We start from the raw sequence: 12,717 nt of genomic DNA, 5'->3' as shown, positions 1-12,717 counted from the left end.
TCATCAGGCTGAGATTCTTCATGCTGGCATAGAGATCTAAATGAATGTGATGAAACTAAACACAGGTGCTAAGTTGCTCTTGTGCCTTTGGCAAAAGTACTTTTCTTTTGAATAGAAGAATATCAAACTGCATATTCTTTCTCAGCATGCCACATTTCACTCATTACTGTAGAACAACAGGTAAGAAGATGAATCTTAACCTTTATACAGGTGAAGTCAAAATGTTCTTAAGAAAATAAGCCAGGATTTTAGAATAGCTGTTCAGTAGTTCAACTTGGCAGAAGACATGGTTACTAACAGGAGATGACTACCACTTTATCAAAGCTTTCCTAGTTTCATCTTATTGTAGATTCTGTTTTCATGCATCCCTTTTTCCTTTTATTTTATTTGTGCAGTCCTTCCCTTTCAGATGTCAGCTGTTTTTCTTTGGCGCAAAACTATTGTACCTGCTTAAAAAGCTTGGGGATCCTTGTACTTTTTGATGAAATTTTTATGAACATCCATGACTATGTGTCTGTGTTATTTCAGTGCAGTTAAGTGCAGAAATTTCCAACTGAATTTGTTACACACTGCCTTGTAGCTGGGCCTCTCCTCTGCATTGTAGCCCCTTTCTTTCTTCCCTTCTACTTGCCATTGTGGACTGCTGCCCAGCAGAACCTACTGTTGTTAGAAACAAGCCCAGTATTGCCAATGGTGCTGGTACAATTCCCAGAAAATTACCAGTCTCCAACAGGAAAAAAAAAAAAACAAATTTTGCAGATATCAGCCTTCAGGAAAATTCTGCCTTCTGATTCTACTGTCAGCTCGAAACTTTGTTTCTTCTGCATAATTTCAGTTTCTTGTAGAATTATTATAATCATCATATGTCACTTATTTAAAATAGAACAACATTATCTTAATCCACTGCCTATATAATTTAGTCTATTAATTACATTAAATAGATTAACGGGTTAATAGACAGATTAATGCTCAGCTGTTTTGATTTATCTCTAAGACCAAGTTTAAAATATAAATGCTTCAGGGCTTTTCTGTGTTGATTTTTAACACATTCTACCCCATATAGAATAAAACAAGCTAAAATATAACGACATAGAATACCGTATGGCAACATTTACATAGTCTGGCTCAGAAGGAGAATTTTTTAATTAATAATTTGTTATAATGTTTTCCCAGACCCAATTTCAATTCTGAAAGATTTTGAGCACTTTTTTATTTTATCCTTTCTCTGATAAACTCCTATCGTCAGCAAGGATTTCAGGACTTTGCTTTACAATCAATCTTTTATGTAATTAAATGAGGATTTATCTAGATATACTAACATTTTGACTGAATTGGAGAAATCCCTACCATATACTGCAGTAGATGTTGCATATACTGATGTGGGTTATAGGCCCAATAAAAAATAAGATATTTTCTTGTGCTTTGAGGACACAAGTACATAAAGCAATATTTGACAAACTGGATTAATTCTCTGGATTTTGATCTATACTTAAACAGGTTTACTTAGATTTTGTTTTCTATAATTTAGCATAGAAATCACAATCTAGACACCTAAATAAATTAAATTTCAGTAACTGCTCACAGCTCTCACAGAAGTAAGAAATGATCTATTTTTACCAACCATCGTTACATAGAATAAGCTCTTCAATTACAGATTTTGTAATTGAGCTCTTTATTTTTCAAAAAAGTAAATGAAATATGGAGAACAGCAAAATGCCAGTTCTCACCTCCACCTCCAATCTCAACTCGTATGTGTTCAGAGTGAGCCCCACCTACAGATAATCAAAACCCAAACTGTGTTGGAGCACCTTCTCCATTTAGCTTCACACTGACAGTGAAAGAAAAATAATTCAGTTTTTGTTCCTATATATCTGCTTGGTCTTACTTCAGTGGTTTATTCATTATAGATTTCAGGAAAATCATCATTTAAAGTGGGAGGTAAGGAAGTGCTGAGGTGGGAGGGAAGGAAATGTAGGATTTGCAGTCAATGTTCAGAGCTGTCATTTCAGTCTAACTCATATGTTGTTGAAGGTTTAACTTGGGAAATTAAGAGAAGTGGTTTACACAATATGGAATATTGGAGTGTAATAATATTTAATGCTGTTGAACAGTTCAGATAAGCCTTGCCTTAAATAAACACAATAGGAAAATTTGAAAAAAGCAATGACTGTGACACAAGTGCCTGCTCTTCACGAAAAAAGCGGATACTCTTGGAAGCTCTCATGGCATAAGAAAACAAATGTGCCAAATGTATCAAAATTCTGTTTGTTCTCTTGCTCCTCAGCAAAACACCAGGATTTGTAGTATATAAACATGCATGTATCTATTTATCAGACACAGATGTAAACTAATCTTTTTCAAGGCTGTTGCAGACATTTTTTTAGGATCATCAAAATTAATATGAATAGGCTTGTGATAATACATCTATGAATACAATTGTTTAATTAAGTACTTCTTGAAAGCATCTTTGTTACTATTAGATTTTTTCCACACTCAAGCATAGCTCACACTGAATATGTTTGATTTCAGCTTTTTTGTTTATAAGTTTCTTTTGGTGTCTAGCCCTCAGCAGCTCTGTAACTGTGCTTTCTAAATAGGACTATTTTAAATCACTTACACAGCTTGAAGTAACTGCTAATTTGGGCAGCAATTGCATGTGACAGATTTCTAATTGTTAGATGGATGACAAGATGACAAATGATGCATTAAAAAAAACCCCAAACAATTAACAATTAAGAAATCCTCCCTCACGCTTAATGTCTGAGGCAAGGTCAGTGCTGTCTGCCTTGTGATTAAGGGCTATCTTCCTTCTTTTGTTCACTTACTGACTTCTCTCTGCAGAGAAACTGTGACACTGGGAAATCAGCAGCAGAATGTTTTTCTCTTAAGCAATGTTTTAAAGTTGGATTTCTTTCAGTTGCTGTGAAAGAACAGTTTCAGACCATTTCTAAATATAGCTAGTTCCTTAGGTGCTATTGAAAGACCTGAAACTCCAGAATATTTTCTTACATTTTCAGTTAGATTATCACCAGAAAATCAGGATTAGAAGAATCAGAAGTATCAATCAATCAAAACAAAGCTGCCTAAAGAACATTTATACTAATAGCTTCCTGTTTTTGTGTGATTTGAAAACGGTAGGAGAAGGAATTATTTTACAAGAACCTTCAGAAGTGGCATCCAAAAATCATCCGAGTAAGAAAAAAAAAAAAGAGTTGAGATAAATAATCTTCCATGGAAATGTACTGATCTCCAGTAAAATCACAGTAAGTGATTTGGAAGTAAAAATAAAGTAAAAGCCAAGTCAGTGGAGGTGTTCAAGGCCAGGTTGGATGAGATTTTCAAACAATCACAGAATAGTAGGGGCTGGAAGGGACCTCTAGAGATCATCGAGTCTAACCCTCCTGCCAAAGCAGGCAAAGCAGGTTGCACACATAGGCATCCAAGTGGGTCTTGAACATCTCCAGAGAAGGAGACTCCACAGCCTTTCTGGGCAGCCTGTTCCAGTGCTTTGTCACCCTTACTCTAAAAAAGTTCTTACGCACATTTGTGCAGAACTTCCTATGATTCAGTTTGTTGCCATTTCCCCTTGTCACAATTGTTCTCTTGCCCCTCAGCAAGCCTTGCACCACTGAAAAGAGTCTGGCCTTGTCACTTTGCCTCCCACACCTTAGATATTTAAAGACATTGATCAGATCCCCTCTGAGTGTTCTTTTCTCAAGGTTGAACAGACCCATTTCACTCAGCCTTTCCTCACAGGGAGATGCTTCAGGCCCTTTATCATCTTTGTGTCCCTCTGAAGGACTCTTTCCAGGACAGTTTTGTACAACCTGATCTAGTAAGAACCATATCTGTCTGTGGGAGAAAGGTGGAGACTTGATGACCTTAGAGACTCTTCCAACCCAAACCTTTCTTTGATTTTATGAAATAAACTGTGAAGTTGATTTCTCTTCTGCATATAGTTTTCAAATTATTTTCACTCTGTTAAAGTTATAAATAAGAGGTACACTGGCTTAAAATGATGATTTTCTCCCAAGAATTAAGTAAAAATAGTAGAATCCAATATTTAAAATGTAGTCTTATAGTTACTCCAAGTGCTGATAACATTTTGCAAATACTGAGAATTTTCAACACCAATACTCCCAGCCACCAAGAATAATAAATAAGACTCTTGGAGTTAAGAGACTCATTGCTCTACGATAATAAAACTACATTTTTTCTTTCTAGGGTTTTTTTTCCAAAAGCTATAATTGCTAGAAACTTACTTTCTTCTTCAGAAAAGAAAGCTGAGATACTTACATTAACACTTATTAACTCTCTGTCTATATATTAACTCCATAAATGGGAGCTTAACAATGTTAAACATTATAGGATACAAAGTAAAATAATGAAACCATTGGGTAATGATCTGATCTAATTGAAGTCAATTAACTGAAATATTTCCATTGGTTTTCTGTTTCATATTTCCACAGTAATCTCTGTCTCTCGCTTTTTGCTTAATTTTTTATTTTCTTTGTAGGTGTTAATATCTCTTTAGAATCTTTTCTCCCAGTTTCCTTCCATCATTTAGTCATGCTTGAGAACTGCCGGTCTTGTCCCTTGAGGCTGTTCAGTCACCACTTAACCCTCATTTTCTTTTATTAACAACAGTTTCCTTTACCCTTTTACATACTCTTTGGAGCTGAAATTTGCCTCCCAGATTTTCTACAATTGGGTATTGTTTTATGTGGAACAAAAAGATTAAAAATAAAAAGAGAAGCCAAGTATCTTTGAGTTACTGGCCTCTGAATAGTCATTTTTGGCACTTATTTATGTGTGACTTGTGCAATGTCAAGATCTGTTTCAATCCCAACGTTCCTTGCTCTTGACTTTCCGGTTTCACATCAGCTGCTGTTCTTCCCACAATTTCTGCCAGAGCCATTAGAGATTCCTGTGTAGTTCCAAGTCCTCACAAAGTGCAAAAAGCATTCTCATGACATTTTCTTCAGTAATTTCTCCATTTAACAAGCAGTGTCCATTATTACTGTCCAGTAGGGGAGACAGTCTTTGAGCACAAGATACACACGTTTCCATTCTTTACATCTGCATTACTCCAATTATAATAATCCAAATAGTAGAGGATTTTGAGCAAAAGTCATAATTTGGACTTCTCATTAATTAGAAAATCTGCATATTCCATAAAGGAAAGGTACAATGGACTGTTTAAGCTTGTAAACTGTGAAGAAAAGAAAAGAAGTGTTTATTCAAGATTGAAATAGGTTTAAATTCTTATTGCTGGTGAATTCACGGGGAAGCTCTTCTTCAAAGAAATGAGAATATTACTGCCACTTGTATATTTCCTTAAGGGAGATTTTATTTCAGAACTGTAACGTACAAATCTATGAATCTTATAACACATATAAAAGTTTTAAAAACAGAAAATATAAAAAGTAATTTTCACTTTAAGATGTTTAGGGTATCCTCTGACAATAAACCTGGGGCCTTATTTTTAAAATAATGTGTTTTGAATTACTTCCTTTGTTTAGAGTACATCTTCTACTGAGTTTGACTTTAGACACAAAGGTTGGGAAGCAGAGCATGAGCTCATGAATTCAGAAGATTACTATTCAAAAAAATCTGATTTTTTTCCCCCACAATATTTTAATTAATGAATAATTGTCAGTTTTTTTTTTTTTTTAATCTGATGTTGCAGAAAAAGAAGGGATTTATGAATTCTTTGTAAATCTTATGGCTTTAACTGCTGCACCTTCATTTGCTCTTAAATATATATTTTGTAAATCAAGAACTCGTGGAAAAAGATGTTCTGAGAATGGATGTGCTTAAACATACACAGGGTATAGAATCATAGAATCATAGAATGACTTGGGTTGGAAGAGACCTTAAAGATCATTGAGACCCAACCTCTCTGCCACGGGCACAGTTAAACCACTAAGCACCATCCAGCCTGGCCTTGAGTACCTCCAAGGATGAGGCATCTATAGTTTCTCCAGGCAGCCTTCTCCAGTACCTCACCATACCCTAAGTAAAGAAATTCTTCCTAATATCTGATCTAAATCTCACCTCTTTTAGTTTAAAGCCTTTCCCCCTTATCATTATCAGACTGTGAAAAAGTTGATCTCCCTCTGTTTACATGCTCCCTTTAACTACTGGAAGGATGCAAAGAGGTCTTCCTGGAGCCTTCTCTTCTTCAGGATAAACAAGCTGAGCTTCCTCAGCATTTTGTTATAGAAGAAGTTCTCCAACCCTCTGATCATTTTCATGGCCTCCTTCAGACACGCTCCAGCAACTCTGCATCATTCCTGTGCTGGTGGGCCTCAGGCCTGGATGCAAAACTCCAGATGGGGCCTCACAGGGCAAAATTGAGGGGGACAATCACCTCCCTCTCCCTTCTGGTTGCCCGTCTTCTGATGGACATACTGACAGTTGGACTTATGGGCTGCAAGAGCACATTGCTGGCTCATGTCCAGGTTTTGGTCCATTAGGATCCTCAAGTCCTTCTCTGCAGAGCTGCTCTCAGGAGTTCTCCTTGATCTCTGGGATTGCCCCAACCCAATTGGATCACCTTGCACTTGGCTTTGTTCAACCTCATTAGTTTCTTGTGTGCTCACTTTTCTAGCTGTTCTAGCATTTTTTTCTTTTTTCTTTTTTAGTGATATGAGCAAACTTGCTAAGGGGGCACTCAGTCCCACAATCCAGGTCATTGATAATGGTGTTGAAGAAAGTTCCCTGGGGAAATCACTTGTCGTCAGCCTCCACCTGGACATAGAGCCATTGACCGCAACCCGGTCATGTAACCATCCGACCATTCTTTATCCACCAAACAGTCCAGCCTTAAAATCCATATCTTTTTGACTTAGAGATAAGAATTTGATGTGGGACTATATAGAAAGCCTTGCAGAAGTCTGGGTAGGTGACATCAGTCACTCTTTCTTTGTTCCTTAAATACCATGTAGAAGGCCACAAGATTGGTCAGGCACTATTTGCCCTTTGTTAAGCTGTGCTGGCCATCCCAGACTACCTCCTTGTTTTTCATGTGCATGTATACTTGAAATCAGTACTGGTTCAAGAGATATAAGGCATGCTCAACCTCACAATTTCAGAAAAAGTATGACAGATACCACTTATATTTGGAAAATTCAACTGGGAACACAAAAAAGTGAACTACAGTTAAAGACTGCTGAGACGAAATACAAATTTTAAGAATCTTTCCAAAAGGAGAGAAGCTGAGCACTGGGAAAACTCCTCATATATATATATATATTGTTTCAAGTCTTGGGAATTTCCAGTCTACTATCTCAGCTTCACATCAGCTCTCCCAGCTTCCGTGTGGGCTCTGTGGGGATTTGTTGTGAATGCTGTCAGATGGATAAATCTTTCAGGGATGGGTTTTGGTTGAACACGGAACTACATTACTTGACAATTTCCAAATTCAAATCAGAATTTAACTCTTGAACATGCAAAGAAAATATTAAAAGTAGATAATGTTCTGATTACAATGTTATTCATGATTTTGAGACAGTCAGAGCCTCTATTAACAAAAAGCAAGTAAAACATTTAGTTTAGAGGCTCCAAAACTTTGTAAACGCTAAAAAAGTATATTTACCATGTTAAGGATGAGGCCACTTAACCCTCTAGGAGGTAATTAATTCCTGATTTTCTGTAAGTAAAAATTGTTCCTGATAACCTTATTTTAACTGGTGTCAATTATTCATGCAATAAAAAACAAAGACTTCTTTTGTGAATAGCTTCTGAATATAAATGCACTTCTATATTTTAGATCTTCTGTTATTAGAGATACCAAAATGCATAACATACATACCAAATATTTGTAAACATAGTACTTCTTCAAGAATATCACTCAGCATTGTATGTTTCTAGATTTAAGACATCCTTGGTAAACCCTAATATTGAACTTAATAATATATGAATATCTTATTAATTAAAAGCCATAATTAATTCATATTCTGGCTTGAAGAAAACATCTCATTGAGATTGTGTCAGCACTCTACTAATCTTAGGCAGAATATTGCAAATAGGAGTGTTTAGCAAGTTTTAATTGTTAATTAATATTAATATATTAAATTAATAGTTTATTAATTAAAATATGGCGTAATGAGGAATAGGAAAATATAATAAAAATCTAACTGAATCAGACAGAATAGGACAATGTCGTGTTGCAATTATTTAATAACGTGTTAGGAACTCTTTCAACTGAGATGAAATACATCCCTAGCAAAACAGAAACAATGGCCACAGGCCTTTTAAATTCAAGTTACTTCACTGTATTAAATTCTGTTAACTGCAGTACGTTTTCAAGATGAAACTCTTCACATATCTCATAAAAACCAGAATGAAATAGGTCCCAATTACAAAATAAAGGTGAGGTCATGCTAGATAAATCTTGTATTATTATTATTTTATTAGTTGCTGCTTCCTTTGAATTTTAAAAAATCAAAACTAAATCAAAGTTATTTCAGAAATCCTGGAAAGCCTTCAAGATCTTTGGAGTGCCTATGTTCAATACTTGGTGGTGATATTGTATAGGATAATATTCCCTCTTATTTGTTTACTGAAAAAGGAGACACAGCATCTCACGCTGGGAAATATTCTGAGTAAAAATTTTCCAGAGGAATAGGCACTCATGGCAGATAGCCCTTAGAAACAATTTTTACTTATCATTTAGTAAGAATGAGAGGACTCAGCTCCTAGAAAGATCTGTTCTCAGCAGACAGTGAAGTCTGAAATCTCAGTGAAGAGATTTCAGACAAACATTCAGATTCACTGTGGACAACATTCACTGTGGACAACTAAAATTGGAAAAGAGAATCATAATCTCTCAGTTTATTTCTTTCACTTCACAAAAGTAATGTTGATTCACAATCAACTGAAGATTTTTCTTTTTTTAAAAAAAGTTGTAGTCTGTTACATATTTTTATTTGTTTGTTTGTTTTTAACTGAGATTGATTAGCTTTTAGTCCTGGAAAATTTGACAGAAGTTCACAAGCAAGAAACTCAGTTCTGCTAGAGCACGTGAAGACTTTACATTACCTTCACAACTGGGAATAACAGTGTGAAGATTTCCTTCAGTGAGGTGGTATTCATTTCATGTACAATTATAAACAGGCTTACACTGGATTTTGATCCTTAGAATTGTAAGATCCAATTAGGACATATTTTAGGTGATCCAGAAAGATGTGGTGTGAAATCAGAAATTGTATTGCATTGGGTCTATATCTCAGAAGTTGATCTTGTCCCATCTACGCAATTTTATCACATGTTCAGTGCACAACATCCAGTTCATAGTGTGAACTATACATGAAGTATTAAAACAGAGCTTAGATGAAGCATAGTTCTAAAGTGGAAAACTGTTATGAGCAAATTTAATCTGAAGAAAAGGAAGGGTACAGAGAAATACAATGGCCACATTAATGAAGGCTGTAGTACCTCAAGGTTGACTGAAGCAATAATACAGTACGTGTGGCAGCATGCCAAAGTAATAGAGCTGTATTACTTCCCTATTCTTCAGGTGAGGAGCCTGAATGGTATGAAAAGTATAGCTTGGCTAAGCTGTGTGTAACACAGTTTCAATGTGTAAGCACAAGTCCATCTAGTTACACGTGTTTCAGTATGAGGTACATGCAGGTAAAGTTGCAAGAGGTAAGAGAACTCAGTTACACTACAAGGCTTTGGAGACATGTTTTGAATTTGAAACAATGCACCTATATGTGCATTCATGTGTATATGCACAAGAATGCACAATGCATAAATACTTGTTGGGTCAAAAATGAAATATTTTTGACTAGTAATATTGATTACTAGAAGACAGGAAACTATGTTCTCATGTTTAGCATCCATGAAAATACTCTCTCATCAATTCATAAGGCTGCATATGCGTAGGATGCCAAGATTGAGATTCTTTTCATTACATACAGATGAAGAATCAAAATATCTGCTGTCTCCAAATGACTAAGTGATTCTCTTTTACTAGGATTTGTATGGGGTTGATCTATCAGAGGATTCTGCCAGGATTGCTGTTGGAAGGCCATAAATTAATCTATACAATTGTTTTGGTCTGATATAAGGAGATTTGTACAGATCACTGAGCGTACATATGCTGTTTAGCTATGGATAGATTATAGTTGTAGACATTAAAATGGCTGGAAGACGCACAGTAGATAAACTGACTGATATCAACTTGGTGCTCTCTGTAGTGGTGCTCTCTGTAGTGTTTGATCAAGATTCTGGCATGCTCCCATGTGTACATGGACTTTGGAATAGAAAATGTTTGGTAATACCCAGGTTGGATAAATGTTGTAAAAACTGTTCTCACATGCCAGGAATTAAGAGAGATGGAATTTCTTGTTACACTAAGGTGCAATGTTGTGATGGAAATTGCTGTCTGCTCACTTGAAACTTTTAGGGTTAGTGTTAGTGATATGGTGAAGATTTATTCCTAAAGAGGAAGTGGGCAGCAGCCTAACAGCAAGATTCAAATACGGAAAATGAAGTTTGTATCAAATAGAATCTGGCAGCTGAGTAAAGGAATTTGGAAGAAAAGACTGGTGAAAACCTAACAAGAAAGCCACTAGCCAAGAAGAGTGCACAGTGGAAGAAATAACTTCCAGAAGCTGGAGGAAAAGAGTATTTACATGCCTGTAATCCTGTGGCTGAGATTACCCAGATAGGCTTGGGAGTGTCCTGATGAATCCTCTCCAATACCATTTAGGGAATCTGATAAGTGGCTGTTGTTACTTTTTCCCCAAAACAGAGAAGCCCGGGTATAATTATATGGAGGGTGTTCACTCCACCACAGTGCCTGGGGTGCTTCATGCTGTGCCCTGTCTTCACAAAGCACAAGGCAGTGGTGAAGGATACAGCCTATTACTTTTCTAGCTGCTGTGGGATGGAAGGGCACTGCACTGTTCTTGGCAGTCCAACATTTCTACTCCTGCACTGAGTCTGCATACAGAGAAGTCCGTGTTGCTCCCAGCTTCTCAGATTGTCTCTCAGTTCTGGAACAGGTAAGTGGAGGATGAGGATCGCCTTTCCTTTCTTAGCACATCTGCTTTGTGTATGGGCGAAGCTGCTGAAGATTCATTTTCTTGAGAGTAGGAGCACTTTAAAAAGCATGACAGCTGGCCAGGGAAAAAGTAGTTGGCAGGAGCACCACATTGTCTTTTGAGGCTACTGGAAGGAATACTAACAAGAACACATTACAGGATTAAGGTAGCAAACAGTAATTATTTATAATGAATCTTTTCATATAAAAATCATATTTGTACCTAAGAGCACTGATAAAAATGGCTTTCAGGTTCCCAGTTGCAGTCAGTTTTTGATTAAGTGAAAGGACAGTCTAGGACTAGGACTTCAGAAAGGGGGAAAATGCGTAGAAGAAAAAAAGAAGTAATATGAGAGATTTCAGGAGACATAAATGCTAATAGTATGGGACAAGTACAGAATTGATGGAAAGCTGTGAATTCTGGAAGTGAGGGAGAAGGAAAAAAAAAAACAATACCTAGGAGATGATTTGATGAAGGAGGAGACAGATGTAGGAGATACTTAATGGAGGAGTGACCGCTGAGATGATAGGTTGAAAGGCGAGAGAGAGGGAGACAGGGAGCTGGAGGAGGGAGGAGATTCTGTGGGAAGGAAATAGGAGTCAAAGGTATCACATGTAGAAAGGGAGGCAGAAGGGAAGTCTGGCAACAAGCTGGAGGCTGCAGCTGCGAAAGCCATACAGGAAGCAAGCGACGGGTCTCCAAGAAGACCAAAGGTAGAAAAACAGCATTTATATAAATGAATAGGTCAGAAAATATTCATAAAGTTTCTGGAATGTTTTTTCCCCCTTGTCCTTGTTTCTTCATTTTCTGACTTTAAAGATGGAGTGGCTTTAAAGATGGAGCTTCGCAGAAACCAATGCAAAGAGGTTTATGACACTGGCTGATTCCTGTGTTACTGCATACAACAAGTAGCTTTCTAGCTCTTGTCACGCTGTCTCACTTCAGGGTCCTGTTGCTGTTTGCTGTAACTGTCTGTTAGGAAATGCTTCAATCTGCTGTTCAGATCCAAAAGTAAACTAAACCCTTAACAATTCATCACTGCTGTGAAAAAAGGATCTCACATGGTTCCAAAAAGGAACAGGAAAAAGCAATGACCATCATTTGACTTATTTGTTCTATTAGACATAGCTAGAACCAAAGCCTGTGAAGTTCTTTAAAAATACCAATGAACTGGAACAGCTGTATACACAGATGTGATCCCTCATTCTGATCTATCTGTGCTTTATGTAACTCAGAATACAAACCTGAATCTAAGGAGTTATTTCTAGCATGAAACACCTCACCTGCCTTGCAGGGTCTTGCGGGGATTAAGTAGGATTTAGACTGTGTTTGCAAAGAGTTATTGCAAAGACCAGAGGCAATTAAACTTGCTCTGGATTGGCAACAAGGAACTGACACATTGTCTGCAAGTGCTGCATTATTGCAGAGGGTAAGGAGTGCTGAGGCAGGGGTAAGCGCTGAAAGGATTTCTTACAGCTGGTCCTTCTTGCAAAGAAGCAGGGTGAAAGAGTATTAACTTTGGCATCACTTGAGACATTTTATCTACTGCAACTTTCTGTTTCTCTTTGTGGTCTCTGTGGTCTTTGCACCCATTGGACACTGGGCAGCTGCAGAATTGCTGTAGAACTGCAGAAACTCAGTTTTTCTGTGAATAAGGAGC

The 12,717-nt window shown here is 36.9% G+C and overlaps 1 protein-coding gene across 1 annotated transcript in view; it reads left to right on the top strand.

Moving 5' to 3' along the window:
* The first annotated feature begins 11,625 nt into the window (after positions 1-11,625).
* CD36 (CD36 molecule (CD36 blood group)) overlaps positions 11,626-12,717 on the top strand; it is a 37,298-nt gene continuing 36,206 nt past the window's right edge. The window contains exon 1 of the mRNA XM_010726962.4: positions 11,626-11,770. The gene's annotated coding sequence lies outside the window, so the exon portion shown is untranslated. The remainder of the gene's footprint in view (positions 11,771-12,717) is intronic.

This window comes from Meleagris gallopavo, chromosome 1 (assembly GCF_905368555.1).
Source record: "Meleagris gallopavo chromosome 1, MGAL_WU_HG_1.1, whole genome shotgun sequence".
NCBI lineage: Eukaryota > Metazoa > Chordata > Aves > Galliformes > Phasianidae > Meleagris > Meleagris gallopavo.
Note: the sequence above shows the minus strand (reverse complement) of the source record. Positions and strands in the feature narration are given on the sequence as shown.